The sequence below is a fragment of the Rhipicephalus sanguineus genome, chromosome 8 (assembly GCF_013339695.2).
Source record: "Rhipicephalus sanguineus isolate Rsan-2018 chromosome 8, BIME_Rsan_1.4, whole genome shotgun sequence".
Lineage (NCBI taxonomy): Eukaryota > Metazoa > Arthropoda > Arachnida > Ixodida > Ixodidae > Rhipicephalus > Rhipicephalus sanguineus.
The window spans coordinates 46,812,940-46,832,507 of record NC_051183.1 but is presented as its reverse complement, the minus strand read 5'-3'; the positions used below and the strand labels follow the sequence as shown (position 1 = coordinate 46,832,507).

The following is a 19,568-nucleotide window of genomic DNA, read 5'->3' as shown; positions in this document are numbered from 1 at the left end:
GTACCTATGGTGGATAAGAGCAGGAGGAAAGGTCAGACGAAAGCGGCGGAAGTGCCACCTGCTTTTAGAAACAACGGATGCGTGCAGATCTGTTTTACGTGAAACGCTTCGTTCACATGTAAGCGCCAGATGTCATTTTAAACGGAAAGCTGGCTGGCAGGTTTGTGCATTCGACGCATTTACAGATTGAAGGTAGGACAAGCGAATGCACACCATAATGCAATGTAGTCAAGAGTTCGAAGAAAGTTCGTCTGGTCAGGTAACACACAGACGATGAAGATGCCGTCAAAGTCAAGATGAAAACACAGAGATGTTTCGAGACCAGTACGGGTTCCTTGATCACACTAAGCAGACAAGAACCGTAAGTCGTTTTTTATTCTAAAATATGACGTAACGAACGTTCATTGCGTCACATTTTAGAAAAAAGAGCGACTTACGGCTCTTGCCGGCTTAGTGTGATCGAGGAACCCAGACGGGTCACGAAATGTCTCAGTGTTTTCGCCTTGACTTGGTCAGTGACCGCATCTTCATCCTCAACATACCGCATTGCACAGTTACCTTATACACAGTCAGTGAAATATCAAAGGAATTGGAGTATGAACAATGCAGAAAACTTCCTAACCATGAATCACATCTTAATGACATACCGAATTCAAGAAAGGATGAACTATTTTCAAGAACTATAGTGAACACCAACAGCACATCTCTATCCACATTTAGTAGTTTTGGAACACAGTACTGGTTTCCCTTGAAGACGCTTCGAGCTTTTAAGGAGCGCGAGTCTTTTTCATGAGCTGCAAAAGAAGGCTTAATTATTTGTATGCCTTTGATTTTCCCCTTTCACTGAGCGCTACGATGTGGCTGTACAATAGGTTTGATTTCCGACCTCGACAGCTGCATTTTCATGGCGCTAAATTTAAAGCAAAAAATAGCTTGCGTTGCGTATACATATTTTCGTGGTTGTTTAGGGGCGCCGGCTGGTCAATATTAAGAGCCATTCACTAGTCGCCCCCCCCCAAAAAAAAAACACATTGCAACAAAGAAAATAGCCTAAATTGTCTAACACATACTGAAACACGGCTAGCGCTGTAACGTCCCTTAAGAGATATTTAGGACACTTATAATTTTTTGCCGAATGAGCCAATGCAACTGACATCAAAGACAAAAAAATGAGAAACATGGGAAAATAAGCGGTGCGAAAGCAGAAACACACTCTCTAAATGAAGAGAATTTTATGGGGACATATTTTTATAGATAAGTTAGCTGTATACGATACAAAATACACGACTGAAAAGAAGGTACGGCGAAATAAGAAAGAAAACCGACGAAAGCGAAGTATTTTTTAAGGTTTGCCAATAACAGAACTCGTTTTAATTGCCAATAAGCCCACCCTCACAAAATGTTTGCTTACAAATGCATATAAACTAAAGTTTACTTGGTATAAAAACGCTCATTAAACACACAGCATAATCCCTTCAACGACTTCTTTATCTATAGGCTTCCAAAGTACATAAAATTAACAACTATTGCCTCTTCTCCACTAGTGAAATATGTAAAATTTTCTTGGTTGCACAAATATATTCACTTATTGCTGAAATAACAGACTGAAGACATTGTTAGGCAATTGAGTAAAATTTGCTTTTTTTAAAAGAGATGCATACTTGTGAAAACTGGCAGAACAATAATGCAAGCAGTAATCTTGTTCTAAGAGAGTATACGTGCATATTTTCATCCGAATTCAATCTGCGCCAATAACATTAAAATGAAAATATGTATTAGAACACAGCTTTTGAATCGCACAATGTCGTGGTCAGTTAAATTTGAATTTGCTCAGTGGTTGCACAATGACGTCACACAGTACTGATACAATGATTTACCCAGCAATAAATCTACCAATTCTGAACCCCCAAGTACTAAATAATCTGCTTCAGCGTTCTGATCTTGACTTTTTTTGCTCTTCATTTAGTTTTGATCATTCTATAGTATGAACTATTTGATGATACAGTTATGATGTCTTCGGTATACGAACTTCACAGCTCTATGCGATATCAAACGTAATATTTTCCTGATGCCAAAATGTCGAGTAATATTACACATACAATATCAACAATGAAAACAATCGGCCATATGACCTCGTGTCTGAAACGCCGATTACTCATGTGCAATGTCAAACTGCGGCTGTTATTTCACTATCATAGATCGGTGACAAATAACATGAAAACTTCATTTGCTTGAAGCATGTGAAGTAAATACAGAAAAATTAGACTGAGTGCTGATGTCTTAGTCGACAAAAATAGTTTATCACTTCAGATTATGCTGACAACTGGCGAGTGTGGATTTTGGCAAATTATATGTATTAATTTTTATTTTGTTATTGCGAACACATTTGTTGGATGTGACTGTATGAAGAAGACATGCGCAACTACTACGATAACTGCGCACATAACTTCTAAAGAAGATGGTTATCATAGGCACTCTTACAAAACTTCTTGATGAGACATAAAAATGATTAAAAAAGTTAGGCTTTTCTAGACTGCGCTGAAGTTTTCTTGCCGATAATATAATCACATTTATGCGAGAAAAGGTGTAAAGTATCACTTATCAGAAAGACAGAAATATCTCAGAATGCGCCCGTCATTGGACACCCGACACACCGTTAACAAATGACTACTAAGTTCAAGCTCTCTAAACTTCACGTACTTACGTGAGAGTTTGACACAGATCATATCATTGAATATCAGCAAAAAACCTTGTACTTATAAGTCCATCTACTTACGCAAGAGTTGCGCATAAATCATAGACTTCAATATCCACAGAATATGTTATATGGTTTCAATTACTAGTCTGTAATATAAGTTCATGCGCACACATAAGATTTGGGCGCACAGATCATACAATTGAACATCAACGAATGTGGTTTTGTTATGGCTACTCTATCGAGACCCTCTATAAGGCCATGCGTTTACGTAACAGTTGCGCGCACAAATCACATCTTTGAAAATCAACACGATAGCTTGCATAGTTGTTTTGAAGACTACTCAATCGTACATGTGCTCATGTAGGATTTGTACGCCCAAGTAATATAATTAAATACTGCGCTGCGACACGGCGCTCCAGAAGTCCTCATCATATGTTGCGTTACAGTATTATTGCTCCCGTATGCGGTGTTCTTGAGGATCATTCAATGGAAGCTACCTAGAAGCGTATGTATTCATGTGCTAGTTCTGCTCACAAGTGATGTAATTGAATATAACAACCATCTTGTACGCTGTTCTTGATGACAATCAAAATGAAGCCCTCCAGACGTTAATGTATTCATGAAGGAGTTGTGCATACAAAGAATATCGATGAATATCGACACCCACACTATGGTATGTACGGCGTTCTTAATGACCACTTAGTTGAAAACTTCTGAACATTCATGCATTCATGAAAGAGTCACGCACAGATCACATCTGCCGATATAAGCGCACTATCATACGGTGTTCCTGACGTCCACTCTGTTGAAATTCTTTAGTAGTTAAGCTTTCCACGCGCAATGATGTAAAGAGATAAACTCACGCCAGGGACATCAGCAAGGAGCCAGGAAGTCTGAAGCGGCCGCCTTCGTGGGCTGCGCGGTATTTCACCCGCGAACGGAGCAGGGCTAGACGACCGCCAGAAACGAAATGCCACAGCGATAAGCTTCGCAGGAAGTCGTAGGCGTTGGCTCTTTTAGGAGACGACGCTGTTAAAGCAGCCGAAGGTATGCACGGCGAGCAAAACGGTGCTTCTCTTTGCTGTAGACGATCGATTCCATGCCGGTCAAGTAGTTCCTTCCGAGACAATGACCGCTGCCAAAAAGAAAACTAACGCGAAAGCTGGAATGCGACCTCGAACAACGAGAAGAGAAAAACGGAATGGAAAAGAGTGAGGGGAGAGGGCGAAAAAGAAAACGACCGGTCAGCGTCGTGAAAACGACGCCGGGTCGACAATGCGTTGGCGGCGCAGGCCAGGTGAAAGCCACACGGGGCGAAGCCCACGGACCGGTCTGGAAATGCCGCTCCGCTTCTGTGTCGTCTGCTACGGGGAGTGGCATCGGGAGCACTGCAGGGGATAATCTGTCCTTAGACTTATTCTCAAGTAATCTAGGGAACTATATGCGGGGAACGTCCAATGAAAGCAACCCGGTTCCGCATCTTTGCGTTTGGTCAGTGACGAACCTTCGCAGAGTAATCCTTACGTCGATAAAATTCTGTGACCATTACGGCGTACAAGGTAAACAAGCTCACAACAAATCGCACTGGTGACCTTAGGGACGGTTTGTCCCTAGATCTACTCGTGGTTAACCTAGGGAAGTACCTGCTCAGTAGCATAACCCTTTCAAAGGTCTTCGTTTACGGCATCTCTACCCGCCTTGTTGGTTGCCAACTTTGGAGAGTAGCTTTATTGAAGTTCTTTAATCGTCCTGGCGCATCTTGTACGATGAATGTAAAACAAGTGTATATAGATGGGATCACACGCACATGTTGGCACTGCTCCTGCGGAGAGCAGCGTCAATAACATTAGGGTTGGCTTCTCTGGAAATCTCCTGGAGGTTTTCGTCGGCCACTCCGATTCTAGTGGCCCTTAAGTACCTTTTAGAAGTATCTCTGTAATATGCAAGTGAAGAATTGATGCAGGCGATGCACCTAGCTTACACAAGCATCCTTTGTCGAACGCCAGTTCATGTAAGTATTCGGCTGAACTGACGGTCAGACATTCATATCCAGCTGTCCCTAATTATCTGACAACAGCTGTTTCACCAATTTCTGTAATAAAATGAAGTGTAAGGTTTTGTAGCATCTCTTTTGATACTCCAGCTTGTGTTGTAACAAGATAGTTTGCAAAATAACATATGCGTTAAAGTACGAGGCCAAGTGGACAATGGAATTTTTTTAAATGTCAATTTTTTGGTTTCTGGTCATGTTAAATGTGCGATTTATTGCACATCATTTTGCTTCATGAAGTTTCTGTCTACGCAGTTTCTTTTAAAAAGTACAAGCAAAAATATTACACCACCCATCATCTACGACACCGAAAGTGAAAGTGCCAGTTTTGTGTGTAGCATAAGATTAGCTTGGTATGTAGTATTTCGTTGGTTATTTGACAATAATATCAAGTGCGAATAATACTCTAATAGCCTTGTAAACGCGTAATTTTAAATCCTAAAAGTCATAAACTTCTCACCAGGACGACGCGCGATGTCGAACATGTGTTGTTTACGCTGAGCCCGCTATTTGAGCTTGTCAGTCATCAAAATTGCTTTGCATGACGCTGTGTGTCATTTAAATAATGGCAACAGAGGCACACTTGATATCTTGAAGCAAGTTGGCATCGAGCCTGGCCTCTACACTGCAAAAACTTGCCTCACAAATGATTGGCACCGCATCGCGAAACCACCCCGTCGCGGCACTGATGCTACAAAGTAAGCTAGAAAAACAATGACGAGGTGCTACTCGAGCAAAGGCACACAAGAGTAAGGTCCAGAATATAACTAGCTAAAAACCCGGGGGATTTGAGGAATCCTGATCACCTTATCACCTTGTGTAAGCACTACAATCTACTTCAAAAATTTTTTTGAGTTTCTCAGAACCTAAATTTTTGGTATTTTTCCGTTCGCGAACAAGCATAACTTCTTTGCTATTTCTACGTCAAAGATTCTACGTCAAAACTTGAGACACTTCCTCATCGCCTTAGTGTGTGTGCAACGAAGCTCAGTAAGTAATAAAATCATATCGGAAGAATTAATGTGGCTGCCTATTATACGAAGGCGCCCCTAGTGTTAGTGCATAAATTTCTTGGTTATTTAACTACCATGTTTTTAATATCTACCCGATCTTACTTCTATTGGTTCATTGCACTGGAAAAAGCTTCATTTATGTTCCTAAAATATTAGGTTATTTTATTGAGTGTAATTCGAGTTAGGGGTGTTCGCGTAAGATCCAATTTTAATGAAAATATTAATTATAAAAAATTAACAGAAACCAGGACTTGCTTTATAATGCTCAAATGTGGGTGTGCTTTATGGTGTAGACTGATCTTACCCAAGTCGGATACAACTTTAGAAGGCAGCGGCATTTCCTTCTCAAAGGCGGATGAACACAAGCCTGCACTCAATGGGCGGGCACTCGGGACTGACGTCATGAAAGGGACGGCCGGTGGTTCCGCCTTCGGAGAACATCGGCGCGTGCATGAGCCGGACTATTTCTTTAGTCGCGTAGGCGATCGGCAGCCGTGCTTCGGTCGTCTGGTCCTTTTTATGGCCCAGACGACCGAAGACACTTCCTAAGCTGTATCCGACTATAGTGCTTATCGCTTTTCAAAAATTTCCCCCGACACTTGGCCTCATACCTTAAGGGTTCGGAAAATGGATTAAATAACCGGTGTAATTAAGCACAGTATGTAGTGCGTAGAAACCACAAGCAATTGTCTACATGAGTGACAGAATTAGCGTAACGGAAAGATAAACGCTGCTTTGAAGTTGCAGATTTGAATCTGTATGGAAAATTATAACATTTTAAGCCATGGATTGGAGTGGTCTATGAATCACAGGTGCAAATGGAGATCGTAGGAAGAGCTGTGCTTGCTTGCAGTGGATTTGTTCCTATACTTCATGCAACGAGGACAAATAATATCGTAATGAATCGTCTGAAGTGGATACAAAACTACCCGGAAACAAGAAAAAAGGAATAGAAAGCAACTTTTTTTCATGTTTTCTTGGGTGTGCCTATAGATTAACTCAGATATTAACACCTGGAGTCAAAAGGTGCAATGATATCCACCAATGCTAGCAATATCCACAAAATTTCTTCTTAAAAATTCTGTACGTGAACTAAAGAAGACCATATTATTTTTTAAATAAACTTTTTATGTCTCCTGTCTGGAATGGCATCATCATGGACTGGTCTTCCCTAGCTTTTTCTGTTTCTGTACCGAGTCTCGGACGCGTTCATGCGTTTCCGGGGAGGTTCATCGTGACGTGTGCTTGACCTCTGCGATCACCGCACTCCACGATGCATGACCAACGCTGTTTTTTGTGGTGACCTTTTTCTCTCTCTCTCCACGTATTGCGTTGTTTTGAAACGCCCCAGAGATCGCTCGATCAAACGTGAATTCATCTGTGGCAGACTATGACGAATCGCTGCATTGTGTCTATAATCGAATTCCAGCCTACGGATACAAATTGCTCCGTTGCTTCAGTTCAAGTCAATGTGCTAGTAGATCACGTCCCAGTTTGTATGATTTGACAGAATATTTCATGATGGTGTTTCAGTCTTCGATTTAGGCAATGCTTTGACAAATGTTTGTATTTCAATGCCAAAATTTGAATTTTTATCTTCCTCTTTGCAGCTGCATTTTTGATATTTATTGCATTCATCCACGTCCACCTTTAAAAAACCAGGTGGTGACAAATACTCATCTAGCCTGCGTGGTCTAATCAGATTTTATTACGTTTACTGCAGTCTAGCATTAGTGGCTGGTACCATCTAGTCGTTTCAATCTTAATTCAAGCCTCTATTTTTGCATTATACTATCATCGAAGCCAGCATCTACGAAATTATCGCGTCAACATCACGTAGCGAAAGTCGGACGTGTTAGTCATCTTTATCAGATCTTAAATGGCTCGCAAACGCGATGACACTTGCGCGCTCATTATCTGCTGCACGCTGCACAAAAACGTCAGGACCACTCCACTCTGCGAAAGGGGGCCACCAGCGAAGACGTGTTGTGCGGCACGGCGGTTTTGCTGCAAGTTTCACACGAATCACATACAAGAAGCCTCGCAGCGTGGTTTTGCTTGCCTGTGGCACATGAATTACGCCCAATAATGAACACTGAAATTGAGAAAGAGCTAACATGTAACAAAATAACGCAAAGAGTGCAGACGTCTTGTCGAGAAACTGCAAGGTTTGCAGGGAAGCACTTGTCCTGGTCCTTGTGCCGCAGGACATTTTTGTCTGGTATTGCGAACATTTCTTTGGGAAACCTGTACCGTGGGTTGAATTCCATCTTTGTGCTACTTTCATATCTATGTCATTTGCTTTTCCTCTCTGTACTGCTTCAATATTCAAGTCACGTGAAGACAAAAGAAAGCGATGTGTGCGCAACTTGCTGCCAGCATCAGAAGCGAAAGCGAATCGTGCAGCCAACGCCCTCGCACACATCTCACATTTTTTTTTCTTACCGATCCACGAGATCTGTTACAGAAGCCACAAGTGATGAAAAATGTCTGTGTATAAGTCCGGCTCTGCTTAGGCAAGCCAGATTACTCGGGGAACGACAGCGATTCTTTCGTAGACGTTGAAGCTGTTGCTAGCCGTGGTGGCATCGTGTAATCGATCAACAGTTCCAGGGATGCCTGACGTTCGTTAGTTTTATGTCTACGAAGCGATATGATGGCGGCATCGCTTTTACCTGGCTAGCGAAAGCAGGTCAACCTTGTAGGTGCGGCTGAACGTCTTGTGTTTAACTGGCACTCGCGCGGCGTTTCTACCAAAGACTAGTCCTTTGTTATTGATGTTCACCTGTTAGTGTATCTGCTGCTTAGTGTCAGATCGTCTGTCATCGGCCACTGCCCAAGGAGGAGCGTAAATGCTTCTGTTTATTTCTTCTTATCTAGAGTGTGATCTACACAGATGGGTCGAAATATGAGCCTGCAGAATCAATGTCAGACTACATGGGCAAGAAAATCAGGTCGTAAGCAGCAAGCACAGCCACAGACACCATTTATGTTTTTCTAGCTACTGGTTCCCCTCCCTTTAATAACCCTTCTCTTTTGAGAGACGAGCGGCGGACGGCGAACAATCCGATCATCTGCTCCGATTCACTGACTTCATCTCTTTACCCTGGCCCACTTTTGTTTCGGGGATTCCGAAACAAGGGCAATTGCTATTGTTAGCCCGCATGCATACTGGCAATTAACGCGCGTTCGAGATTCTGAGCGCGCTCACGGGTATAGATTCATATCTTTCGAATTCCGTAGCGTCTCGATTTCGGCTGCAACTGAATTCAGTGGAGCGTGAAATACGCGTAGGAAGCAGGGCTCCGGCTGTTACAGTGTTCCTGTTCATGTATACTGTGAACACCTCGGAAACTAAATTGAGGACAGACTTAAATTGTGATCCTGCAATTGAAGGATATTTAGATCGGGATATAAAAAAATGGTCATTGATATTCAGAATTTTAGAGAATATAATTTGGCCAAGGGTATTTTATTAGAGGTATCAAGTGGGATAGATGAACTGCTCCAACTGCGAGACTTTATCTGCGCTGCTTCTTGAAGAGCCGGCTGGGCCCATGGACCAAAACTGGAAACGCGCTCTGGAATATATATTATTCGTGTTATACGTCAGGATTTATTCACATTATCTTGAAAATTAGGCGCTTGGTGCTCGCTCGTTCACCCAACAAGTATACTCACGAAAACACTCCACAAACAGCGCGTTACCAGACGTGTATTGTGCGTAAAGGAACCTATATATAGGAACCAATAGAACATATCTACAATAATCAACCAAAAATACGTATGAACAACAAACAACACAGGCCACCAAACTTAACAACGCTAAGGGAAAACGGGTTATCGTAACAGGAATTCTTGCACCAAGAAAAGGTATCTCCTACAGAAATAACGACACAGATGATTCGCTAACACGTTGATCCTTGTTCTTTTCGATAAAGTGGGTTTCCAACGACACAGTCTAGCGCCTCTTTCAAGAACCTGCGTGTGTGAAAACCGTGATAGACATCTACAGGCTGCAACATGCGCAGCAAGATGCGCACATATGTTCTATTTTTTTCTTTATTTGTGGGTGTGGTCGTGTAGTACTTGTGTGCGTGAATGTCTGTGCAAATGAGGGAGTGCAAAGTTGAGTCTGATATTCAAGATGAAGTATTGCCAACTAGCCCAACAGCAAGTTCCAATAAGCTTCTTGATATGGCTCGCAAGACGAACATAAAGCGATAACATGTACCTCATTTATTCTGAAAAAGAAAGCTTACGCGGCAATACTAACCGGACCAGGCGTCAAACATCTATGTACTCTTCAATTCACAATAAGCTCGGCTGGCCTTAAAGGCAGGAAAATAATCGCGTAAACGGATATTTTATTGTCTCCGTAAGCCTATTATGTCACCGCCGGAAACTCAGCGTCGATGTCTGCTAAAGCCTCGATCACACTTAAACGCTTCAGCCTTCGAGCCTTGGCAGATTCATGGCTAGATTGTTCGAGAAGATTGTATTGCAACATAAGCCATAAGTACTACCGAAGTGCTTTCAGGAAATAGCTCATTAGTGTCTGCAATTACCATTGCAATATCTTCACCCTGTGACAATGAGAAACAATTGCGAAGTTCCTATCTGTTATTACTAGATGCCTCTGTTGCTTTATTTAGTTGGCGTGACCTCTCACGTAATAAAGACAGTAAAGTTCATACAATAAACATAAAGGGACAGAACAAACGGCCGTGATGAATCACATAAAACTAACACATTTTCAAACGACGCTGTGTATACGGCAACTACAGAAAGAAAAATAAGGACTTTTCTTCTTTTGTCAAACGACAAAGGTCTCATGAAATTTTTGTTTACTGTTTATCTTTTCAATAAGATATCGACACATTAAGTACTCGAATGACGACACGCTGGTAATGTCGCATTTACACAAATTCTTAGATGGCGAGGATGCCGCAGACCTGAGAAAGATGCAAACGAACGTGTATACAAATCTATCGAGATTGCATAAAATCAATCCTATACGCTGTGCCAGGACGTCTGTCCGTGGTGTGGCAGCAGGCCAACGCTCTTCCAGATATCATGGGGGTATGAAGTAAAACCAGTAAGTTTAGATAAATTTCTAAACCATATAGCACAGACTTTGAGGAGGAGCAGTGGGAGGCACATATGGCCAGCTCGGACCCGGAAAGGCAATTCGTGTTTCTGGATAAGGTTCGCCGCGGGGCGAAAGCCAGTGGAGCGCTGGACCTAAGGCACCACCCAATTAGCTCTTGAATTCCCCTTTACTGCCTTCCCTGAGATAGTTTCTTCTCCGTGATGTAGATAAGCTGAAAATAAGCACATATTCTCGCTGTGACCGTTGTGCTGTGTCGCGGCAACTGTACCGACGTCAATCCTTATGCCTATCGCTATATCATGCATCTTGACGAAAGGAAGAGAAGTCCTACCGTCAATTCTTTCGCCAGTTCTCCTTTGTCAATTTGCCCTTCGTCCTTCGACAATTCTTGGCAGCGTGAATAGTCACGAAGATGTGTATGACAGCTTTTATGCCTTACTCTACATAGCTATACGTTTTCGTTCCTTTATATTTTTACCTCGGTGAAACTGTGTTCTTGAAGCTCGATGGAAAGTTCGGTATAGGAAAATCTCCGTTAACTTCCTGTAAATTGATTTGCAATAAGATAAGTAAAAACAGCAGTCTATCGAAACCTTCCTCGCCGCGCACGACTTCAAAAGCCTTCACTATGAAGCGTTTAACAAAATCTCGGAGCCACCTGGTTTTCCGCACTCCCACGGGGAGTAGTGAGTGATACGTGTCGGCCGAATCACGTTTTTCAAAACCGTTCGTCGCGGCACAAAAGCGCTCGCAAGTAGGTGACGGGAGCGTGCTAGATGCGAAATAAAAGGCATTGGCTTCGCCGCGTTTCTCGCTCGAGCAGCGTAGGCACCACCGTGGCCCCGGCTTCACGGCTGAATAGATTCGCACGCGCAGCGAAAAAACACCCTAACGCGCGGAACATCTAACGCATGGCTTTTGCTTCCACGCTGTATCCCCCCTTCCGTACCTCCTCCCGTGTATAACGCATACACGTACCTCCTCCCGTGTGGCTCTGGCATGAGCACGATCTACTCAGCCACGTGTAATTGCGTAACTGACCAGAGGTTCGTCAGCTTCGATTAAGGTAAGACAGAACGCGTAAAAGAAATCACGTCAACTGAAACCGTTTTACAATAAGGCGAAAGCCTTAGATACCTTATGAAACGCGAAGATTGACCATCGGTGTCGGCGGCGCCAAGATGACTGATGCGCAAAAAATCGCCAAGTGATGACTTCACCATATGACATCATCATGACAACACAGATCACAAGAATACGTGACGTCATCATGACACCATATAACGTGACGTCACGTAATGCCGTCATCGCACGACATCGTCACTTGGTCCTAGCTAATTTAATATCTGGGGTTTAACGTCCCAAAACCAAGATATGATTATGAGAGACGCCGTAGTGGAGGGCTCCGGAAATTTCGACCACCTGGGGTTCTTTAACGTGCACCTAAATCTAAGTACACGGGCCTCAAACATTTTCGCCTCCATCGAAAATGCAGCCGCCGCGGCCGGGATTCGATCCCGCGACCATCGGGTCAGCAGTCGAGCGCCATAACCACTAGACCACCGTGGCGGGGCACTTGGTCTTAGCTGGCCCGATCACGGAGGCAGTGCAAAACCACGTTAGGTGCAGAAAGTATTAGGGGGGGGGGGGGGAATCAACAAATCGACTGAGAAAGAAAAGCAGCGGAAGATGGTGGCTTTCGCCTTCAAGTCGTCTAAGGCGAATTTCTAAGGGACCTGCGAAGGAAAGAAGATTACTTTTAGGGGCTCGTTTTCTTTGTTAGGCCCAATATTAATGAGAACTAAGAAACAATAAGCGAAGGAAAGAAGATGACTCTTAAGGGCTCGTTTTCTTTGTTAGACACAATATTAATGAGAACTGACAGACAATAACGCCAAGGACAGTATAGGGGGTGTTATCTGTAGTATTTAGAATACAAATGTGAAGAAAGTAAAGTGGACGAAAAGATAACTTGCCGCCGGCAGGGACCGAACCTGCGACCTTCGAATAACACGTCCGATGCTCTACCACTGAGCTACGGCGGCGGTCATCCTCCCGTCCAGTTTTTCGAAATATTACTTCAACAAAACACAATGCGGGGATATTCGGCGATACATTGTTAAAATATATTCCAGCGCTACTTTGGACGACGACAAGACAGAGACGGATGCTTCTCTGTCCTGTCCTCTTCGAAAGTAAAGCTGGAATATTTTACGTAAGAAATATCACACCTTACTCCACATTTTTTCGTCGTACGAAGCGATGTGCCGGTATCTTAGATCAGACTATTCCAATGTGCAGCAGTAGAGTGTGTGTGACGGTTCGCGGTCATTCAGTAAGATGATAACGACACCTAGTCGGGAATCGAACCCGTGTCCTCAACCTCAGCAGCGAGATATTTTACCTGATCATGATTATTGTGAAATCTATGACGATTATGATAATAATACGTACCTATGATATGTACCGACTTAGATAAATCTCGAATCGAGCGTTATCATAAAGAACAAGAAACAGAACAGCAAGAACTATATCACGAAAAAAATGAAGATCTGCGAAAACGCAACAATGGTGCGTAATTGAGCTGTCAGGCAACGACCCAGATCGCTCTGTAATAGTTGCTGCCTGCTCGCGCGAAGAATAAAAATAATCGCTCGTAGCGCGGCGATTATTTCAAGCTTTCATCCACTACCCTGCAGCGTAACTACCTTAACCTGATACTAACCTTTAATTCGGGAAAGCTAAGCCAAACGCTGAGCGTTTATTTTCGGAGCCACCCGCAGCAGGCAGTAGCCCGAGCGTGTCCACAGAGCGCTGTTTGCGGCGTCAAACCGAGGTCAAGTGAGATGCCACAGGTACTTCACGCGCCACGAGCACCTTCCTCGTTCTGTCTCAAAGAAAAGATAACTCTATTGTCGGTCGCCACCACTTGCCCTTGTCGACCCGTTCATTTTCCTGAGCGGTTTCTTCAAGTGCTCGAAAAGAGGCGGCGGTCGCGTGCTTACAAGGTTGCGAAGAATGCGCGAGGATTTTCATGTTTTGCGTTTGTTAAGGCGGAAGCCTTGCATATGCCTCATCAGACGAAAAATGCGGCGTGATCAGGGAACGGTACGTACAAAAAATACCACGTGACCTCTCAAGCATGGCTCGAGGCGCGGAACATGAGCGTTCACTTAGTCATTGCGGCGTTCGCGGGACCAAAAAAAAAAATACTTTAAGAAAGCTGCATTTGCCCTACCGACGGCTATGGACTAATGCGGAAAGCGCATAGCTGAATATGCAAACAAATTGAATAATGAAATGCAATAAGAATTTCCTGCGCACGCATTTACTAGTACTTTCTTAAGCATTTCCTGTGCGCTGACTTGCTTATAATAATCCCGCCTTGCAGGAAAACTAATTTTGTTTTATTCATTTGTTTCTTTATTCGACGGGTATTTCTTTCTAATGCAATAATTTCTTCTGGCATTCAACAGAAGGAGCAAGAGCTTCCAATTTAACGCTTAAATGTACACCACTGCCTCCTAAGTGGCGCTGGGGTTCTTGGTCTACGCATGCCGCGATCCCCTGGAATAACAGATCCGCCGCAAAAAGGTACATATAAGACGATTTAGGGCACTCTACTATGGGAGCGCTGTATGGTGTCCCTAAAAAAAAAACACAGAATGAATCAAAATGTGGTACTGGAAAATTATGCGGGTTACTAACATTTAATCATCTGGTTGACATTTTGCCTAGTGATTCTTGCGGCCCAATATTTTTAACCCTGCAACTACATACAGTTCTAAGCGGGAGAGTCTAACGCTCCTGCTTGAGATAAGTGCACCCTTCTTCCGCGGTTTGTCAGGGCCTCATTGCTTTAGTGCCGGAACAGCATTCTGTTAATCGTTCTTCGCGGTGTCAGACCTTACAAAAATAGATTTAGACAGTCAATAGACTGTCTAAATACATTTTTGTAAGGGCGGGTCGCGAAAGTTTCCGGATGGCCCTGTGCACGATTAGTGGGCACTGTGAAATCTCTACGTAGATGCAAGTTGCGACTTTGGCAAAGCCCAAGTGCACGAAATACGGTGACCAGTTTATTGCTGAAATGTTGCATATCGTTTAGATGGGGCCTGTTCTTGCAACTGCGCACGCCTCCGGATACACCTCACTCCTGAAACCACGGACGCTGAGACACTGAACCATATGGCGGGGGCGTGGCCAGATAGGAGGCTTTGTATTTGTATATATACACGCGCACATACAAATGCACGCGCGAACATGCATAAAGCATGGCTGAACACCCCCCCCCCCCCCCTAAAAAAATTCTGGCTCTGCTACTGTTCGATGGGATGGAGAAAGCTTCGTGACTTTTTAAGAACATAACTGGTGTACACTTACTAAGAATGAGTGGTTCCCGCTGAAATTTTGCAAATGATGACACGCCGAATGCGAGTTCTTGATCGCGGTACACATTAAAATTATTTCACCGCTAAATGTGATAGCTTGTGCAGTAATGAACATCCTTATCTTTAAGGATGAAATCGAATGAGGGCAAACGAAAGTTTTTGTTTGTACCCATTATGTGGCAAGGTAACGTGTCGACTACGATAGACAATAAAACGATCTGTAAATAATTACAGTTACAATTGTGTCGTATGAACTAGAGAACTCGATAGATATAACAGCTTATTACACAGGTACATAACTGGAGGTTCTTGCGTTCCAAAACCGCGATATGACTATGAGGGACGTGCACCTGAATGTAAGTACACGGGCCTCTATCATTTCGCCCCCATGAAAATGCGGCCGCCGAGGCTGGGATTCGATTCCGCGACCATCCAGCACCATAACCACTAGACTAGCGCGGCGGGTGGATTAAAAATCAAACCTGACTGTCGTGTACTATATATATATATATATATATATATATATATATATATATATATATATATATATATATATATATATATATATATATATATATATATATGTATATACGTGGGAAGAGATGACAGGAGAAGCCGACAAGGAAGAACCGCTACCGCTACCGCGCAGAGCTCTCGGATTGTACTCCAATGCAGCAATGTAACTATTGCTGACTAGCAGTGCTCGGGCCGAATTAGGAGCGCATGCGCGCACGTGTCCTTGCCGCCACCGCTGCCAAATCCAGTGACAAACCGCCTTCGCCTTCGCGGGCAGCGTCTGCCCACAATGAAGCATAGCTCGGCCGTGCGAGCGTCGCGCCCAAACTTGAGCTTGAGTTCCCTATACACGTTTTTGTGTGTGTATTTGTGTGTGCGCATTTATAAAGGTAGGGTTAGCCGTGCGGTAAATCATTTGAATTCTATTCACATGGGGTATTGTCCGAACTGTAGCGTATCTGCGCACCACAAAGAGATATTTTTTTTTCTATTTCTGTGATTTTTTTCTTCCTCTATCTCTTTCTCAATGCGAGGAGAGAGTTTGAAAAAAGTCCAAGTACAACGAAGGATGATTCAGATGTTTTCACCGAATCATGCTCAAGGCGGCCGCTTTGCGGGGCGGTCTTGAATCTTGTGAGTCACGGCACTGCAACTCCCCTTTTTCTGTTGAGCTGCCCGAATAAAAAGGATGCGAGGAGGCTGCTAACGCAAGCGGCGCCCCAAAAACAATCGTTACCTGCCGTGAAAGGGCACGGTTTCTGGCTGGTCATGTAAGCGAAGCAAGGCGTGCTTTCCACATAGCGCCATTGAAGGGGACAGAACAATGTGTTTGAAAGTTGCTCACGGCACCTACCGGTCGCATTTCAGGAGGTGGGAAAGCACTTTGTATTGAAAGAAGAAATAAAAAACCACGGCATAATTTCTTTGGAGGCAACCTTGCGGTTTTACAGAACAATCAAAAGTACAAGGCGGCGCTTTAGTATAACAAAAAAGGAGTAAAATACTGAGGGTGGATACGAGCAAGACTTTATGTGCAACATATGAACAATGTCGTGTAGCCTTGCGTTTTACAGCGGCATGCAGACCACCTATATAAATGAAGGCAACGTGATCCTTCACTCCAACTGCAAAGTGCTTTTTCTAAAAGACTAATAGGCTTGCTTGCTTTTGTCATGCGAACGAATGACGTCAAAATGAATGTCCCGGTCCTGTAGAAAATCTAGAAATATTCAGAGTGCCTAAGATTACTTAGTAAAATACCGTCTAATGTTGATTTTAGCTTATCGAGGAAACAGTACCGTTTCTTTTTTGAAAAGATATTGGATCTGACGTCATAGCGTATGCGGTCGTTACGTGGTAGCAGGAAAATGGCGATGTTTAAGGCAGTTGTCTGGCTTGATCGGTCGTCTACCATGTTGCTGCATCGGGTCGTTAACCAGTAGATAAAATAGCGTGAAAACGTACATGATATTGTTATGTGATAACTTTCTGTGTAGTAACGTTAGATGTATGCCATAGCGTTGACTTGTTTTACCATTGAAAAAAAGCCTAAAATATCATGCCATTTTTAAACATACCTTAGTGAATTTGTGGATGCCATCAAATATCTCGCTACTGCTGCCTGCCTTCAATGTCTCGCAGTCTGCTGTAGCTGGTTGGGTACTGTTCTTATGAACCACAGTTGCGCGTAGAAAAGGCGTCGTGAACCCGCTTTCCAGATTACTGAAATGTCGTGTATGCGCCGTACCTTATCTTCCACAAGCTAAGCGGCCACACCAGTTGCGTTGGAAGCATCACGCGGGAACATCAAAGGGCCCGCCTACTTCTGCGAACGCCACAAAGTTTCAGCATTTCCTCGTAAACCAGGTCGTTCACATTGGGCCACCACCGCTTACAGTTTTATAACGGCACGCGTAAAAACGCGGTTAAGCTGCTGTACAGAGCATCTGAACCGCAACACAAAGTCCACAGCGCGTTTCCTCTACCGGGAATGCGAGTGCGACCAGAAGAAAGCGGCAACGATAAGTGAAAAAAAAAAAAAAAAGAGGGAGCAAGGTGGGTGGGGGGGGGGAGGTGAAGCCGCGGAGAGCAGTAGCCACGTCCGAAACGTCCTTAGCGCGTGCGCACGCAGGCCCGGGAGCAGCGGTGGTGCGAAGCGATGCGGATAGCTGACTCTTCCAGTTATGCTGGCCGAGTGGCCCGTTGCCTGCTAAAAATACTTATATACAAGCGAACTAGGGGAGCGTACAGGTATGAAGTCCGTTTAACGGGCTGCCGCTTGGAGAGCCAAAATCAAAGACGTAGACGATTCCGTACCGCACATGGCGTTGCGGATTTCTCGTCATTATTTCTCGCTCTTTTTTGCCAGGAATGAAGTGAGCTCTCGGCTTCGCAGTTCATTTATTTTCTTGCCATCTTACATGGTACATAAATGAGAAAAATAATTGTAGGGAGCCCCTCGAAATAATCTTTGACTGAGTGCTGGGTAGAGCACCATCGTAAACATGGGCATTGTTTAGATCGTGCTTCCTTCAAGTAGGGAAGTCGACGTCTGGACCTACATCACTCCGTGTTTAAATGTTTTCTACCGCGTACTGTTTCCCCGCCGCGTCTCAGCCTTGACAATAAAAAGAATGGTCATCAATATATTTTCTTGAACAGAAAAGCATTGTTTCAATATAGCTTCCTTGATTAGGCATTTGGAATTTAGCACCAATGAGTTCACAAAGTAGGCAACATAGAGTTTAGTGGGGTTTTCTCAAAAAAAGAAAAAAAAAGGGGGGGGGGGCACTTAAGCTTCGCCATTAAGAGTTGAACGCGATAGCAATATCCTGCCCCTAGTGCGCACTTCGAACACTACGAGCGTTTAACAGAATGCGCGCACTAAGGTGTGTGCCTTATGTAATGGTAGCATGCTTTTGAACCAGGAGCAATTATGCGCGAGAAACTTTTTCGAAGTTGCGATGCACCCACTACGTGCTCTTGAGGGAATACGCGCAGTAATGTGTGTGCCTTTTGTAATGGGTGGCTGTCTTTAAACCACCAAGTCGTTATGATATTGACATGGTGTGACGCTCGATGGAAATGTACGCTTGTACCACGCAATATTACTGCGATATTACATCTCGTACTGTGACACCTGCATACAGGACGCGTATTTTTGGGAAGCATGAAAGTTACATTCAGTGCAGCTCTAAGCACCCAGGTAGCACAAAACGGATAATTGACGTTTTATAAACGTTTATCCGAGACGATAAAAACGTTTAGAAAACGTCACGGAATAGAAGCTAAAGGTCTAGAAAACGTTTTATATCTCGTCTAATGTCCGGCTAGAATCCGTTTTTAAGACCATCTAGAAAACGTTTTTAAGACGATCTAAAAAACGTTTTTAAGACGTTCTAGAAAACGTTTTAAAAACGTTTTAAAAACGTCGCAAAAAATTCTATTTTTAAAACAGATAAAAATATCCCATGCCATCGTCTTTGAAAAGCCGTTTTCTAAACGTTTTTAAGACGATCTCGAAAACGTTTTAAAAACGTCGCAAAAAATCCCATTTTAAAAATAAAAATATCCCATTGCATCGTCTTTGAAAAGACGTTTTCTAAACGTTTTTAAGACGTCATGCAGGATCTCTTTTCTTTTAGCTGTTTTGTTTTTGCGCATGCAATTATATTAGTGCACGTTTTTAGGAAGCCTCCTCTGTTATAGTAATTACAGTTACTTTATTCCGTAATTACTATTACAGAGTGAGAGCTCAGTAGATTCACAGACAAAAGTGGTCATGTCA

At 43.4% G+C, this 19,568-nt stretch overlaps 1 non-coding gene across 1 annotated transcript; it reads right to left on the bottom strand.

The window, feature by feature from the left end:
• Nucleotides 1–12,847: 12,847 nt before the first annotated feature.
• Nucleotides 12,848–12,919, bottom strand: Trnat-ugu (transfer RNA threonine (anticodon UGU)). Its single transcript has one exon. It is a non-coding gene; the product is annotated as a tRNA-Thr (tRNA).
• Nucleotides 12,920–19,568: the final 6,649 nt, after the last annotated feature.